The sequence below is a fragment of the Genypterus blacodes genome, unplaced genomic scaffold (assembly GCF_046128005.1).
Source record: "Genypterus blacodes isolate CSIRO-AG114 ecotype Tasmania unplaced genomic scaffold, CSIRO-AGI_Gbla_v1 ptg000062l_1, whole genome shotgun sequence".
NCBI classification, from domain to species: domain Eukaryota; kingdom Metazoa; phylum Chordata; class Actinopteri; order Ophidiiformes; family Ophidiidae; genus Genypterus; species Genypterus blacodes.
In genome coordinates, this window is record NW_027466874.1 from 2,442,501 (window position 1) to 2,456,478 (window position 13,978).

Sequence of the window (13,978 nt, forward strand, 5' to 3'; positions counted from 1 at the left end):
TCTCTCTCTCAAGGTCTGTCTCTCTCACTCTCTCTCTCCCTGTCTGTCTCTCTTTCTCTGGCACTGCTATCAATGGGAGCTTTCACTTTGCTTTGCATGATAAATATGATGGTTTTGGTGTGTGTGTGTGTGTGTCTGACAGAGTCCAACAGTCCACTCCAATGCATGAGTGGCTTGGAATGGTGCCAGCATGTTAAACCTAGCAACAAGATTTGAGAGAGAGAGAGAGAGAGAGCGAGCGCTGGAGAGCTGGAGAGCTGGAGAGCTGGCTGGCACATGCTCAGTGTGAGCATATGGATCTTTGTTCGGCCGTTTTGGACCATTTAGTCATTCTGTCACTCCAACTGGACTACTTAGCGAATTGGTGCTACTTCTGGTTCTGAATTACACTTAACACACACACACACATACACACTGTACATTCAGACGTACACGGCTGAGCCAAGCCTTGACTTTAAAGTCTGTTACTTTTCACATGGCCTGAATGCAGCGAGGAGCCTTTTCTCTCCAATTAATCCTTTTAACCAGCATGTGTGAGTCCTGGCCCGTGCCGACGTGCCCTCGGGCTAAGCGGGTTTAGTGCCAGGCCCAGTGGGTTTGCAGCCTCTGGGGGGGGGGGGGTATTTCCTGATGGTCCACGCTGCAGTGGGTAGGTAGGGTTTTAAAGCACAGAATGATATGACTGGAGACAGCATTCTGCGGTTTGTCCCCTGTGTCCTTTTTTGTCCATTATTTGTCTCAATGGGCACTCAGACACGTGTTTGCTGTACTTGTTCCTTTCTTGAGCCTGTAGCCGTTAGTGTTGATGTTATGATTTGGCTGACGTCTGTGTTCTCAGGTGGTCCAGTCACAGCCAGGATGTCACTCACTACATAGAGAGGCAAAGCTGTCGGAACATGGAAGTAATCAATAGTAATCAATATGTTTCTGCCCCATCATAGAGGTGGCTCACACATTTATATACAAGCCTGAATGAACGGCACAAACTCTGTGTGTTCCTCAGGGTGCGCGTGCAAAGGGACCCAGCTTCATTTCCTGTCTCACCCTGGAGGTGAACATTGAATATCTTCCACGTTCACATCTTCCTCAAAACGACTTTGACTTCCTCTCGCGCCGAACCGATTTTTCAACTCGAATAAAGTGTCGGAGCACTTCCTCCACATTTGGCACCGGATCAAACTTGAAAATTGATAAATAAGTCAAAGAAAGTTCTCGGTGTCATTGAGTCAAACGCAGCGGCGCGTCAGAATCCCTGCGAACCTCCCGGAGAATTAAAGCACTTCTTCAGAAATAGACACTCTCTAAATCTGTCATGCTCTAACGCGGTGTCACATTTCCCTCAGATTACCATCATTACAGTAATTAATGCTTTAATTTCTGGGTATGTTTTTGAAATGAGACCCAAAGTGCTGCGATTTTTTAATGTAATATGGGACTAATGTGGTTTGGAACATTTGGTAATCTGGCTCCCACATGTCTCCGATCTGCCCGAATGGGTTTTTATCTGCCTGTAATACGGTTCAAACACAGAGCCGCTGCCAGTTAAGAGGAAAAAATAGAGCGCAGAAATTAACTTTGCGTGCACATATCGCAACATTTCAAGTATTTTTTTTCTTACTTCCTGTTTTATTCCACCCCCTCCTTGACTGCACGGGGCAGCTTTTTACAGCAAAATGGAGCGATCCTGTAACTAATGTACGCCTTCGGCTCCAACCATGTTTGCGACCAATCTGGCCTTAAAAAAAAAAGTGAAATGGAGGAGAAATAATAGCATAAAAGAAGACGTTGATTTCAGAATTTGTGATGTTTTTCGCCAAAGCGAGCTGACCAACCTGTAAATGAGTGAAATGAATAAGCTCTTAGCCCGTCAGCAGCAGATGAATCACTAACGAGGTTACAGTTTGGTATAAATGTGACCTCAGTCTGGCCTCTGTCACTCCAACACTATTAGGCAGCGTGCATATTGCCGCTGCTATTGAAAAGTGCTGCTAATAACTCTGTATAGTTGAATAACCCTCTGCCTCTTTTGTCTGAGGAGGTGTGCGTGTGTGTGTGTGCGCGCTTTGTTTCACGCTTCTCTCTCTCTCTCTCTCTCTCTCTCTCTCTCTCTCTCTCTCTCTCTCTCTCTCTCTCTCTCTCTCTCTCTCTCTCTCTCTCTCTCTCTCTCTCTCTCTCTCTCTCTCTCTCTCTCTCTCTCTCTCTCTCTCTCTCTCTCTCTCTCCCGGCTGTTGTGTATGTAAACCACTCAGTCTGTTTCTGCCTGTTGGCTCCGTGTCCGTCTTCAATTCTGCTCTGAGTGGTTCGCGTCCCGACGACACGTTAACAGGGACGTTACTCGATTATGAGCCCCACCAAAATGTCACCTGGTGTGTGACTGTACAAGACGTCTAACTTCCCCCGCCGAAGTCAGCAGCTGATGCCACGCTGACCGGCCGCCTTATAAGTAAGACTGGTGACATCATTCCAGGTTTTGGGTTAAGTTCTCCCATATCATGAGTGAATTTCCTTTCATCTTAAGTTTGATCTAACCAGCTGCGACTGGTTATAATCTTCATAATCATCGCGTTATTTAACCCCTCGGCTCTTCTGACCCGCAGCTCCCAACTGAGAGCTTGCGGCCCCGTCGCTGAGCGCTCGTGTGCTCGCCGCATCCCTGTAAAGGTCGTTTTCCTGATTCCTGATTGTTATTCTGCCTCGTGTGAAGATACCGGCGATGTTTGACAGTCCAGACGAGGATCAGAGTGAAGGCGTGATGTTTGTTTTGTCCCTGCAGTGAAAGCTAAACCTTCTGCAGGGGCGATGGTTCTGGATCCATAATGTGTCTTTGGTCTTTATTGCTAAAACAATCCAATTAAACTGACCTCACTTCACCAGCAGTCCCAGTGGTCTAAACGCAATACAACCAAACTGGACTTGTAATTATAACGACCAAATGATGATAAAATAACACAGCAGCAGAAAAAGAAGCAGAATAATGTAGAAACTTACAAAAGAACATTTTGTTAAGATAATGGATTAATACTGTTAATCTCCCACTTTATGTTTCTTTTCTATTTAGTTCTCACACGCATGCATGAAAAACACATTCAAACGCACACACATTCACACACATGCACACTCACACACTCACACACACTCACACAGGCCTGATTAATGGCATCTAATTAGCAATGGTAATGACCAGGTGTCTGAGAACCAGCCAGCTTCTTCCAGAGCTGAGGGGGGAAGGAGTAAGTGTGTGTGTGTGTGTGTGTGTGTGTGTGTGTGTGTGTGTGTGTGTGTGTGTGTGTGTGTGTGTGTGTGTGTGTGTGTGTGTGTGTGTGTGTGTGTGTGTGTGTGTGTGCGCGCGCATTTTAAATGCAGCGTGGTGTTTGTGGGAGCTCCCGGTTCCAGGAAAATCTATTCCAATTCCAATGTCTGTCTCACTCTCCCACTGCACACACACACACACACACACACACACGCACACACACAAAATCCAGCACTTCCCCTCTGAGTTGCCCAAAACCTTAATTGATCTTGGCTATTGTCTCTTCCTGTGTGTGTGTGTGTGTGTGTGTGTGTGTGTGTGTGTGTGTGTGTGTGTGTGTGTGTGTGTGTGTTGTATGAGCAGAAATGTTGGGTGGAAGTTGAGCGGTAGGTGGAGTGAAAACCATGAATATGAATCGTTCAAGCTTATGAATCAGTTCACAAATAGCAGTAGCACAAAGCAATCGGCATAGATTGACTGTAAACAATCTGCTCAGATGTTCAATATTTTCTTCATGGGTTCCAATCCGCTTGGCGCCCTGAAGCTCAGCTGAGACGAGCAATGAATAATCACTGACCGATTAGGTCATTTGTTTCAGAGTGTGGCCAAGCCCAATGTGATGAGTCGGGTCCTGTCATGTTAAAATCAGCACAAACTGAGGTCAAAGCCTTTCTTCAGGTAAACGTCTTAGTTGGGATGAGACACAAGTAGATTATATAACCTATATGAGAACCGTGTGTGTGTGTGTTTGCGTATAGATTAGCAGTGATAAATGATAAATGTCTGAACTGTGATGGATGATTACATGAACCCAAAGTGGTTTTATTTGTCTCATTGCAGCTTTGATTCGTATTTCTCTTTTTTCATTTGCAGAACTGTATCGATATCTCTTTCTTGTTCCCTCAGCTTATTCAAACACTTTACCAGTGAACATGAACATGAACACGCACGTGCACACACACACACACATGCAGACAGACACACACACACACACGCAGACAGACACACACACACACAGACCTCCTGCTGTGTCGGGTTTGGCGATAACCAGTGTTAGGTTGGCAGGTGAGAGGGTCATATGGCAGCAGTGGGAAAAGCTGTTATCAACCCACCCTGTTCCCACACACACACACACACACACACACACACACACACACACACACACACACACACACACACACACACACAGGTTTATCACCCACTCCCTTTCCCACACACTCACCTTACATCATTACCTGGCTGCGAGAGCCAATCAGCCAATCGCGGCCCGAGGCTGCGGTCAGGTGACCCAATCAGGAAACCCAAGCAGGGGGATGAAGTTACACACACCCCTGCTCTGATAACAGCTCTCTGTCTACCCCGCTCGCCCTCGCTCGCCCGCTCGCTCTCCCTCTCTCTGCTCTGCAATTTACAGATTCGATTTCACCTTTGCTTTCATGCTAAGCTGTTGGATCGCAAAGGTTGATGAATCTGTGTGTGTGTGTGTGTGTGTGTTTGTGTGTGTGTGTTTGCAGCCCAGTTCTGTGAGTCCTGTGAGCGTTTAGGTTAAACACCTGAACATGTTGGCAGCAGAGACGCTTGTGTCCAGTGTGAAAAAACCGAAGCGTCTAATTAGTACAGTGCATTTTGTGTGTGTGTGTGTGTGTGTGTGTGTTAGCACATTTGGACGTAGGGAGAGATCATCCTGACTGGTACACGTAAGCCGGAGCACATTTCCCTCATATTTGCTTCCTTTCATTAGCTTCCTCGTTGGGTTCAGACTTAAAGCTTTCATAGTCTTTAAGTCTTTAACCCTCTGACCCTCCCTATAGATCACTGAGGTCCTCTGGCCAGTTGCTCTGAGCCGTTCTGGGGACTCTAAACCTCATGTCTTCTTCATGGCTTCTACCGTTTCCTTGTCATTATACTCATGGTGCCTTTGTAATCTTAGCATTGCTTTAAATGTGCATAGAAACTTGATTGGATTGGATTTTTTCTTTTCTGTCTTTCTCTCTTTGCTAGTTGTAGTCCAGTAGCATTTGTGTTCTACTTTAAGGTGGATGAACTTGTCCCTCAGGAGAGCAGAGTGTCTCCTGCTGTCATCCTGCTTCCTCCTCTTTCACAGTCCATGTAGCACTAGAGGGAGACAGAGGATGAGATTAAGGCAGAAAATGTGTAGATAAAGATAAAATGACATAAAGCGACAAGAATAGAAGATGAGTCATAACCTGATCGACGCGATGCATCATAACATAGCGAAAGGCACAAAACATGACATAAAGCTGTACTGTGACATTAAACATCACATAAGATGAAACAATACAGCACTACATTGATGAAGACGATGTGACAGATGAGATGATGTGCCGACACACAGAGGGCAACATGTGGAACAAACCTGCAACAATGTGATGTGACGAGACGTGAGATGTGTTTCAAACTGATGTACCCAAACACGACCCGTCATATGGGAACACGTCACATGTCTAACATGTAATCTAATGATGTGTCGCAATCTTAAGCCACCTGGGCTTGAGGTGTGTGTACATGACGCGACACAACCCAACTCCTTACATATTTGCAATGTATAGCTGTCTATATCTATATATCTTTAAATCTTGGAGCAAATAATGGAGGAACAGATAATCTCGTGCCTCTTTAAGGACCGATGAGAGAGACCAAATGTGAGTAACCTAAGGCTCCGTACTGAAGGTTCCTGGTCTGGACTCTGGGCTGCACCGGTGGAGACGGCAGTGGTGCTGAGAGATCTGTGATGGAGGTGAAGGTTATGCCTCAGTGCTGTGATCTGTTGACAGTGAGTGACAAGACTCCTCTCCTGTCTTCTTATGTGTAACGTGACCCCCCTGCGGCTCTACCTGGCCCTGACCCCCGTGACCTCCGACCCCCCGCCTGCCAGGTCATTCTCATGCCACCCTGACCTGCCTTGAAACCAGAGAGCACCATGGGAAAGAGGAAGCGCGGCAGCATCAAACGGTTAAACCCTTGGACATTGTTAAAGGCGGTGAATTAATGATGGAGGCAAAGAGGCTCATTAAGGTGGAGGATCCTTCAGTCTGGAAACAGAACCAGACAGAAGCCTGTGTCACAACCCGGAGATGTTCAAGCTAAATCACCTGTCAGTACATTCACCTGTACACTGTACTCTGTAGGATTATATTGTTAGCAGAATACATGATTTATGAGCTGAAGTACAGCAGGTGAGGAAATGCAGGAATGCCAGGACTACTTACCATCATATAACCATTGTCCGAGTGCGCCAATGTCAGTGTGTGCCGATGCCAATCTGGTTATGGTGTTAACATCTATTAAATTACACTCATCTCAACATGCATGCTTTACTCTGTATTGCATGTATGTTGTACCGGTTGTCGATAAAGGAAGAGCAATAACATTAATATGATCTATTTTATGGTATTTGGACTGCAACCACTCTTCAATTTAAAGTGACACTGAAATCCTCAATACATCCTTAAAAGAATCCTAAAGTGAATCCTTTATATAATGTAAATGTATAAGCTTTTTATAATCTGCTCAGAGCAGGAATGAGAGACGAAATCTAGGTGAAAATCAACTCAAACCAACCTGATACCTCTTTGTGTTACATGGGGACATTAGGTATTCGTTCCATTTTAAGGTGCTCTGCATGTTATCGCTGTCTGAATCTGAACGTCTCCTGACATGACCTTGGAGAAAATGTTCTCGCTTGCCCTCCCATAATTTTAATACCATCTGACTCCATTTGGAATTCATTTACGGAAAACGTGTTGTCCTCTTTAATGCTGTAATAATGAGCGCGATCATTTTTTTCATTGGCACAATAGGTTAGGTCAGGGTTAGGCAAGTGTTAGACCAGGTCAGACCAGGTGGGATTAACATGGCGGTGAACATGAAAGCACTTAGAAGGAATGGAACATAAAGACAGCAGCAGCTATGCTTTACATTAAGGTTTAGCCTGTATTTGTAAAAGTATCTATGAGATTTACTGACTCATGAAACTAACTCGGCATTAACGTATGTTTCCTAATACTGAAGCTCTATCACAGAGGGGCCCAATATGAGTTATACATACTGTATAGCCTCCTGAGAAACATTTGCCATCCAGATTGGGCTTAACAAGTTAAATGTTTGAGTAATGCTTTGGTAATGTAGCTGTTGAGCCAGGATCCATCTGCAGCCTTCAGATTTCCACCAGCATCACATCAGTATGCCGGTGATGAGTTTGTTGCCGAGGTGCACAATGGGGTTCATTTCCTTTTGATTATAAATCAGAATACTTCGTTTGAAGCCAGCGGATGTACAGCCACGTACATATGCATTTCATTGACTGCGGGTGACCTCCATGTTAGCAGCGGTTCTCTGCGAGAGCCGGGAGAGAAACATGCCTGTAGACCAAGGTTGCATACCTCCATGTTTGTCAAAGCGACAGGATGGCTGAATGCACCTTGTTGCCTTGATGAGACTGCGGAGAGAGACGGCGGATCTGCGGTGTGGAAGAGCCGACGTCCAAGGTTAGAGCAGCTGAATGAGTTCTTCAGAGAGAAAGCAGAGCTGTGTTTCAAAGCTTTTGTCTGCAGCTCAGCTAGTTGTTTGGAACTTTACCTCAAGTTTTAATTATAACAGAAATGAGTAGCAGCAGCTCTGATAGTCAGATGTATATATGAAAGTGGACATATTAAACCCTTTTTTCTTATTTCTAAAGCTTAATTCAGCTGGAAGTTGAACACTGTGAACACAGAAATATGAGGTTCAAGTCAGGAATCAGGGAAACAAACAAACCCTCTAACATGTTATCATCTTTTAACATGGTTGAGTTGACCTGGTTAGTCACAGGCACTAAAGGTCAAGGAACATTCATCTCAGTTGTGATTTCTGGCCGTTTAGGGAGATCATTTGTCCAAGACGTGGGAGTGGAGAAGATGTGGGCGGTCAGTTGTGTTGATTCGCCGTTTGGTGGCAGTGATTCGGTGGCTATCTCCTCTTGTCATGTGACGCTGTTCACAACACAAAACGTGAACAACCAACCACAAAGTCCAGACATTGACACCAGGACGCCAAGGCCCGACACATCCGGCCAATAAGAGCAGAGCAGCATTCAGACTTATATACCCTTTTCATGATTCAAATGACAACAGAAGAATCATTTGCGCTATTTAACATTTTTAACGCAAGCAAACCCGTTTAGCTCCATTCAAACCAGGTTAAATCTGGCTGAAAATTCTAGATTTCAAAAACAATCTGATTAAATGTCTCCATCAGTAAAAGTCAGATGTTGTTTATCAGTTGAGAACGCAAAACATTTGAGTTGTCACAGCTTTAGAGTTTAAAGGGGGGTTCACTCTTTCATAGCTTCAGACTTACATTTTTGAAATATTCATTCATTATGAATTGCTTTGCTACAGTATGATGGGCGCCTGGGCGCGCGCACACACACACACACACACACACACACACACACACACACACACACACACACACACACACACACACACACACACACACACACACACACACACACACACACACATTGTTCTGTATCTTCTGGTCCAGGTGGGGTTTTTCTGCTTTTAGTCCCAACAGGGCGATAATATGGGACATGGGAACAAGAGCAGAGCTGCACTGATACTGACCTGCTCTAAGGACGTGATGGATTTCATGCCTCCTTCCTGGCACACAGCAGGAAAATGATCTTTTATTGTTTATTCCAGTGTCCTTCCAGTGGTCAGCCTGGTCCCATTACACTCCCCTGAGGATAGGTGGAGGAACTCCTCTCCTCTGCGGAAGTTCCTCATCTTTAGACTAGCAACAGACTTGGCTGTCATTGACCACCTACTTAACAGGAAGTTGTTTCACCAGAGCAACCTTAAACAAATCTTAATCCCCACATTTGCTAAACTGATTTACATTAAGTACATACAGATTTATGTACTTTTAATATCACAACACCAACACTTGTAGGTATAAAATGAGCAGAACATGCTAGCAGCTATCTGGCATATTAGCAAGCTAGTTGTTAGCTACAGACTATAGGCTGGATGGCTGCCAAGAATATGGTGCGTTAATATGCGAAAATGTGAAATAATGACACACCAGCTGATCAACAAGTTTCCTTTGATAAGATGAGTCGCTGCAATTAACAACAACGATAAATTCATTAATTTTCATCCAAATATGCCAAGCGTAGTTTATCTGTTTGTGTTGTTTGGATTGTAAAGCAGCTTTAGCTGTCACAAGAACGTCCCTAAGGGGGTGTGAGTTTAGTCACTTTGTCACCGTGTGTGTGTGTGTGATCTGTAACAGGCCACAAGGGGTTCCTGTCCCACTGACCCCAGAGGAAGAATAACTTGATATTAACACAGCTACTTCCGACTGTAGTTTCTCTCTCTCTCTCCCTCCGTCTCTCTGTCCCTCCGTCTCTCACCCTTTCTGTCTCTCTCGTTCTCTGGGTCCCGGGTTTCCGCTGGCCCGATCTTTGCTTTGTCTCTTTGTAACTAATATCACACATAAAAGGCCGTTGACAATAGGAATGGTGCTAACTCCGATTCAGGCTTCACCTGATACTAAGGCTTTACCCGTGAGCCTCCAGGGTGTGTGCGCAAGGAGGGGAAGGAGGAGGAGGAGGAGGAAATCATGACTTATTTATCTTTTTCATGTGGCTTTCTCCCTGTAAAAGAAGCTCTCAGACTGGCCGTTCAGCCGTTGCGTGATTGTTATTCTGCTCAGGAGGAGCTTTTGTCTGTCTGGAGGAAGAGTTTAATATCAGACCCTTGGGGTTAATAATAGGTTTGACCCCCACAGATAAACCTGTGTGTGTGTGTGTTTGTGAGTGTGTCCGTTCAGGTGTATGCACTTGTCCTGGTGTGTGGATGTGTGTGTGTGTGTGTATCTTCGCTGTGTAGCAAGTTGTTTTAAAGATAAAACCAATTGTCTTTGATTGTAGCCGCGCGGCGATAAGCTGCCAAACACTCTGCAGCTGCTTGACTCTAATTGTCCCGCCTGACTCGACTCGGTACACATTAATATTATCATTAAGGTTGGATATTGTTGAATGAGCACCTCTGACGCTGAGAGGTAGGGCAGATAGTGGCTTCTGTTCATCAAAATAAGAGGCTACAATAATCCTCTTGTAGCAGATAGTGATGGAAACACGGCCAGACATATCAAAGAAGGAAAAATAAGTTTGTGTCTTTAAAGAGTAACAAATGAAACTTCTGATGAACTTTTCTATGATGATAAATGGTTTCTGATTGTGCTCAGCCAATGTCACTACAAGGCGTCTTGATTTTCACCAGTCAGGAACAGAACTGGTCCAAGTACTATATGTCTAATGGGTTCAGATTGGCCTATCAGGGCTGAAACAGCCAATGAAACCCAGCGAAATCCATCGTCTGCTGAACTTGCTTGGTGTGTAGTTGAACACGGAAAAAAACTGATGAGGTCCATGTATTCCTTTATATTTCCTCACAAATTCCAAATCCTTCAGCCATCAACCAGTTTCGTCCTCTGTTATTCAAATAAAATACGAATAAAGATACAGATTTTTTACAAAATAAACAGTTGAATATTGAAAGTTACACCAAACACATGCAACTTAAAAAGCATCGTAAGAACCAGAAACAGCACTCGTGACTCCACAGTGAGTTCTGCTGCCTGGGTGGAAGGATCATCACGTCGTCATGGTAACAGAAATATTTTGGGGGTGTTCATATTTCAAAGCAGGTCCCACAGTGATCTACAATCCTGACTGACAAGCAACCAAACAAAGTTTGTTGGTGTTTGTCGCGACTTTTAAGTTAAATGTTAATGAGGTGCCAAGAAATAAGTCCCAGTGATGTGTGTGTGTGTGTGTGTGTGTGTGTGTGTGTGTGTGTGTGTGTGTGTGTGTGTGTGTGTGTGTGTGTGTGTGTGTGTGTGTGTGTGTGTGTGTGTGTGTGTGTGTGTGTGTGTGTGTGTGTGTGTGTGTGTGTGTGTCAGGTAGGTTAATGCAGCCCTTATCAACGTTGGACAGGATTCAGCACTCCACCTCAGTGTCAACTTTAATACACACACACACGCTCAGAGCTGGGTTAGGGAGGGTCAGGGGTGTGTGAGAACACGCTTTAAGAAGCCTTGGCTCTCTGTGTGTGACACTAAATCCCATTCATGGCAACAAACACAGTGGCAGAGTGGCAGAGTAGGAGGTTTATTACACGCCAACGTGACACACGGGAGGAGGAGCAGACTGTGAATCTGCCACGGGAAACACTCTTACCAGGAGGAGGACGAGGAGCAGCAGGAGAGGAAGACGCCTGCAGCCAGTGATACCATGTTACCTGCTGCATGCTGTAATAACGGGAAAATGTCCTAAAAGCATCGCTTCAAATGGGTCAATGTGCAGTTCAACCTGTTTGTCTACAGATGACATAATGGAATCACATGATTATGTTGGACATCTGTGTTATTTTAAACGACAACACAACATTTGAAGGACAGTTCAGCTTCCTGTTTTCATCTTGAATTGAAATTCAGTTGGAATTAAAACAAATGACTTGAAATGTCGGGGACATTTCAAATCCAACATGCCAGCCCCACATGCCAGTTCAGTTCTGGGCGGTGCACAATGCTGCTGCGAGTGTGTCGTCCTGCAGGAAAAGGAAATGATGAAAGAAGAGATGAGGAGCGAGATATGAAAGATGAAGAGAAGAAGAAGGAGGGTGGCGTGCGAGAAGAGACTAACAGAAGAAGAGATAATGGGAGACGCCTCATTCTGACTTTAACCATCATTCTCCATATGGTGTAGTAATGACCCCCCCCCCCGGCCCCCTTCCTGCTCCGCTAACTAGCACGCCTCAGGGTGTCTGCCTCTGTGTGTGCGTGTGTGTGTGGTCACGGGTGTGGACGACGTGTTGCCTCTCATCTCATTTACCTGCTCACAGCTTGCGAGTGTGACAAAGCTGAAGGACAAAAACAACACGAGCCACAAGCTCCCTCTCCCTTTCTCTCTCTCCCTCTCTCCCTCTCTCTCCCTCTCTCCCTCTCTCTCTCACCCCATCTTTACCCTCTCTAGACTTTACCATCAGATCTGTTTGCCAGTTAGTCAGTTCCTTAAAAAACACATTTCCATGTTCAAATTGCACAAGAAATGCAAGTGCAAAGTGTGTAAACTTCAAATCTAATGGACAGACTGCTAAGCTCTTAACGATAGCTTAATTCAGCTGTTTTTGTGTTTCTTGTGAGTCATTTTGAAGTTGCAGAGAGAAATGAAGTTATCAGAATGTGGAATCGTGAGCGTGTCTATCAGCAGACAGACAGACAGTCAGACAGACAGCTGGAGGGGGCGACAGTTGTCAGGCCAGCAGCAGAAAAGTCCCTCCTGCATAATTCAGATGTAACGGTCTGTCCTGTCACGCCAACATCAACATCCAGCCGCTGCCTCATTATTCTGCCAATAACGGTCAGCTCATTATTCACAAAGCCTTAAATACTCAGAATGATTTTAAAAGTATTATTTTGTATAATCCGATATATTCCAGTCCAGACGAGTTGTTGCCAATTTGTAGAAGATAATTGCGTGAGTCTTCCTGGTTATTCCTGACTTTGCCTTGACATTCATTGTCTGGATAATGTTACTTGTGCACAGTAACAAACAACAGAATCTATATCTGCTAGTTTCAGCAATTGAAATGTTACTGTTATGCAGTGAACAGTATCCTCCTGGGCTTGTCCGAGATTTGAACCCAGGACCTCTCGCACCCGAGGCGAGAATCATACCCCTAGACCAACAAGCCCATGTCAGATATGGGATTTCAACTCAGATAGGTGACCACACTTATGATACATGCGATCATGTAATATGTATGTAAAAGAAAGGAAGAGAAACATTAAGGGAAATTTAGAGAAAGAGAGAGAACATCCTCCTATCAGACAGCTCTGTGACCGTCTCTCGACTAGATTACCTCTCTCCAGACCATCTCAGGACTAGATTCCAGGACTAGACTCTCTCTCTCTCTCTCTCTCTCTCTCTCTCTCTCTCTCTCTCTCTCTCTCTCTCTCTCTCTCTTCTCTCTCTCTCTCTCTCTCTCTCTCTCTCTCTCTCTCTCTCTCTCTCTCTCTCTCTCTCTCTCTCTCTCTCTCTCTCTCTCTCTCTCTCTCTCTCTCTCTCTCTCTCTCTCTCTCTCTCTCTCTCTCTCTGGTCTCTCTGGTCTCTCTGGTCTCTCTCTCTGGTCTCTCTCTGGTCTCTCTGGTCTCTCTCTCAGGGGGGTACTATAGGCTGAGGCTACCTGTCTACCTGCCTGGCATCCAGATACCTGAAACTACTTCAAAGCTGTGGTGACCACCCCTCCCTCCTTTCTACACACACACACACTCCTACACACTCCTACAGGCCTGAGGCTGGTCCCAATGTTGGCTTTATTACAGTGTGACTGTCACTCAGTGTCAAACCGAAGTGTCTCTGATCGAGCTTTACAGGCTTCCTCTGCTGTATTTGTTCATATTTTGATACGTCAGCAATTGTGTGCCTCATTTTTCATCACTCGTATAATCATAGGCATGAGAAAAAGTATTACACAAATAGGTTTTATTGTCTAATCTTCTAGAATAAAGTATAAGACAGAGAACTTTGCACAGCCCACAATTTATTTTGGAATTCTGACATATAAAGTACGTCATATAAAGAACGTTAGAAATACCGTGAATAGTGACAGAAAAGGGAACCACGCAGCAACAAACTCCATGGGCCCTGTTGGATTG

At 44.9% G+C, this 13,978-nt stretch overlaps 1 non-coding gene across 1 annotated transcript; it reads right to left on the reverse strand.

Annotated features, from left to right (window-relative positions):
- Positions 1-12,942: 12,942 nt before the first annotated feature.
- On the reverse strand, positions 12,943-13,014 carry trnap-cgg (transfer RNA proline (anticodon CGG)). The gene has a single exon. It is a non-coding gene; the product is annotated as a tRNA-Pro (tRNA).
- Positions 13,015-13,978: the final 964 nt, after the last annotated feature.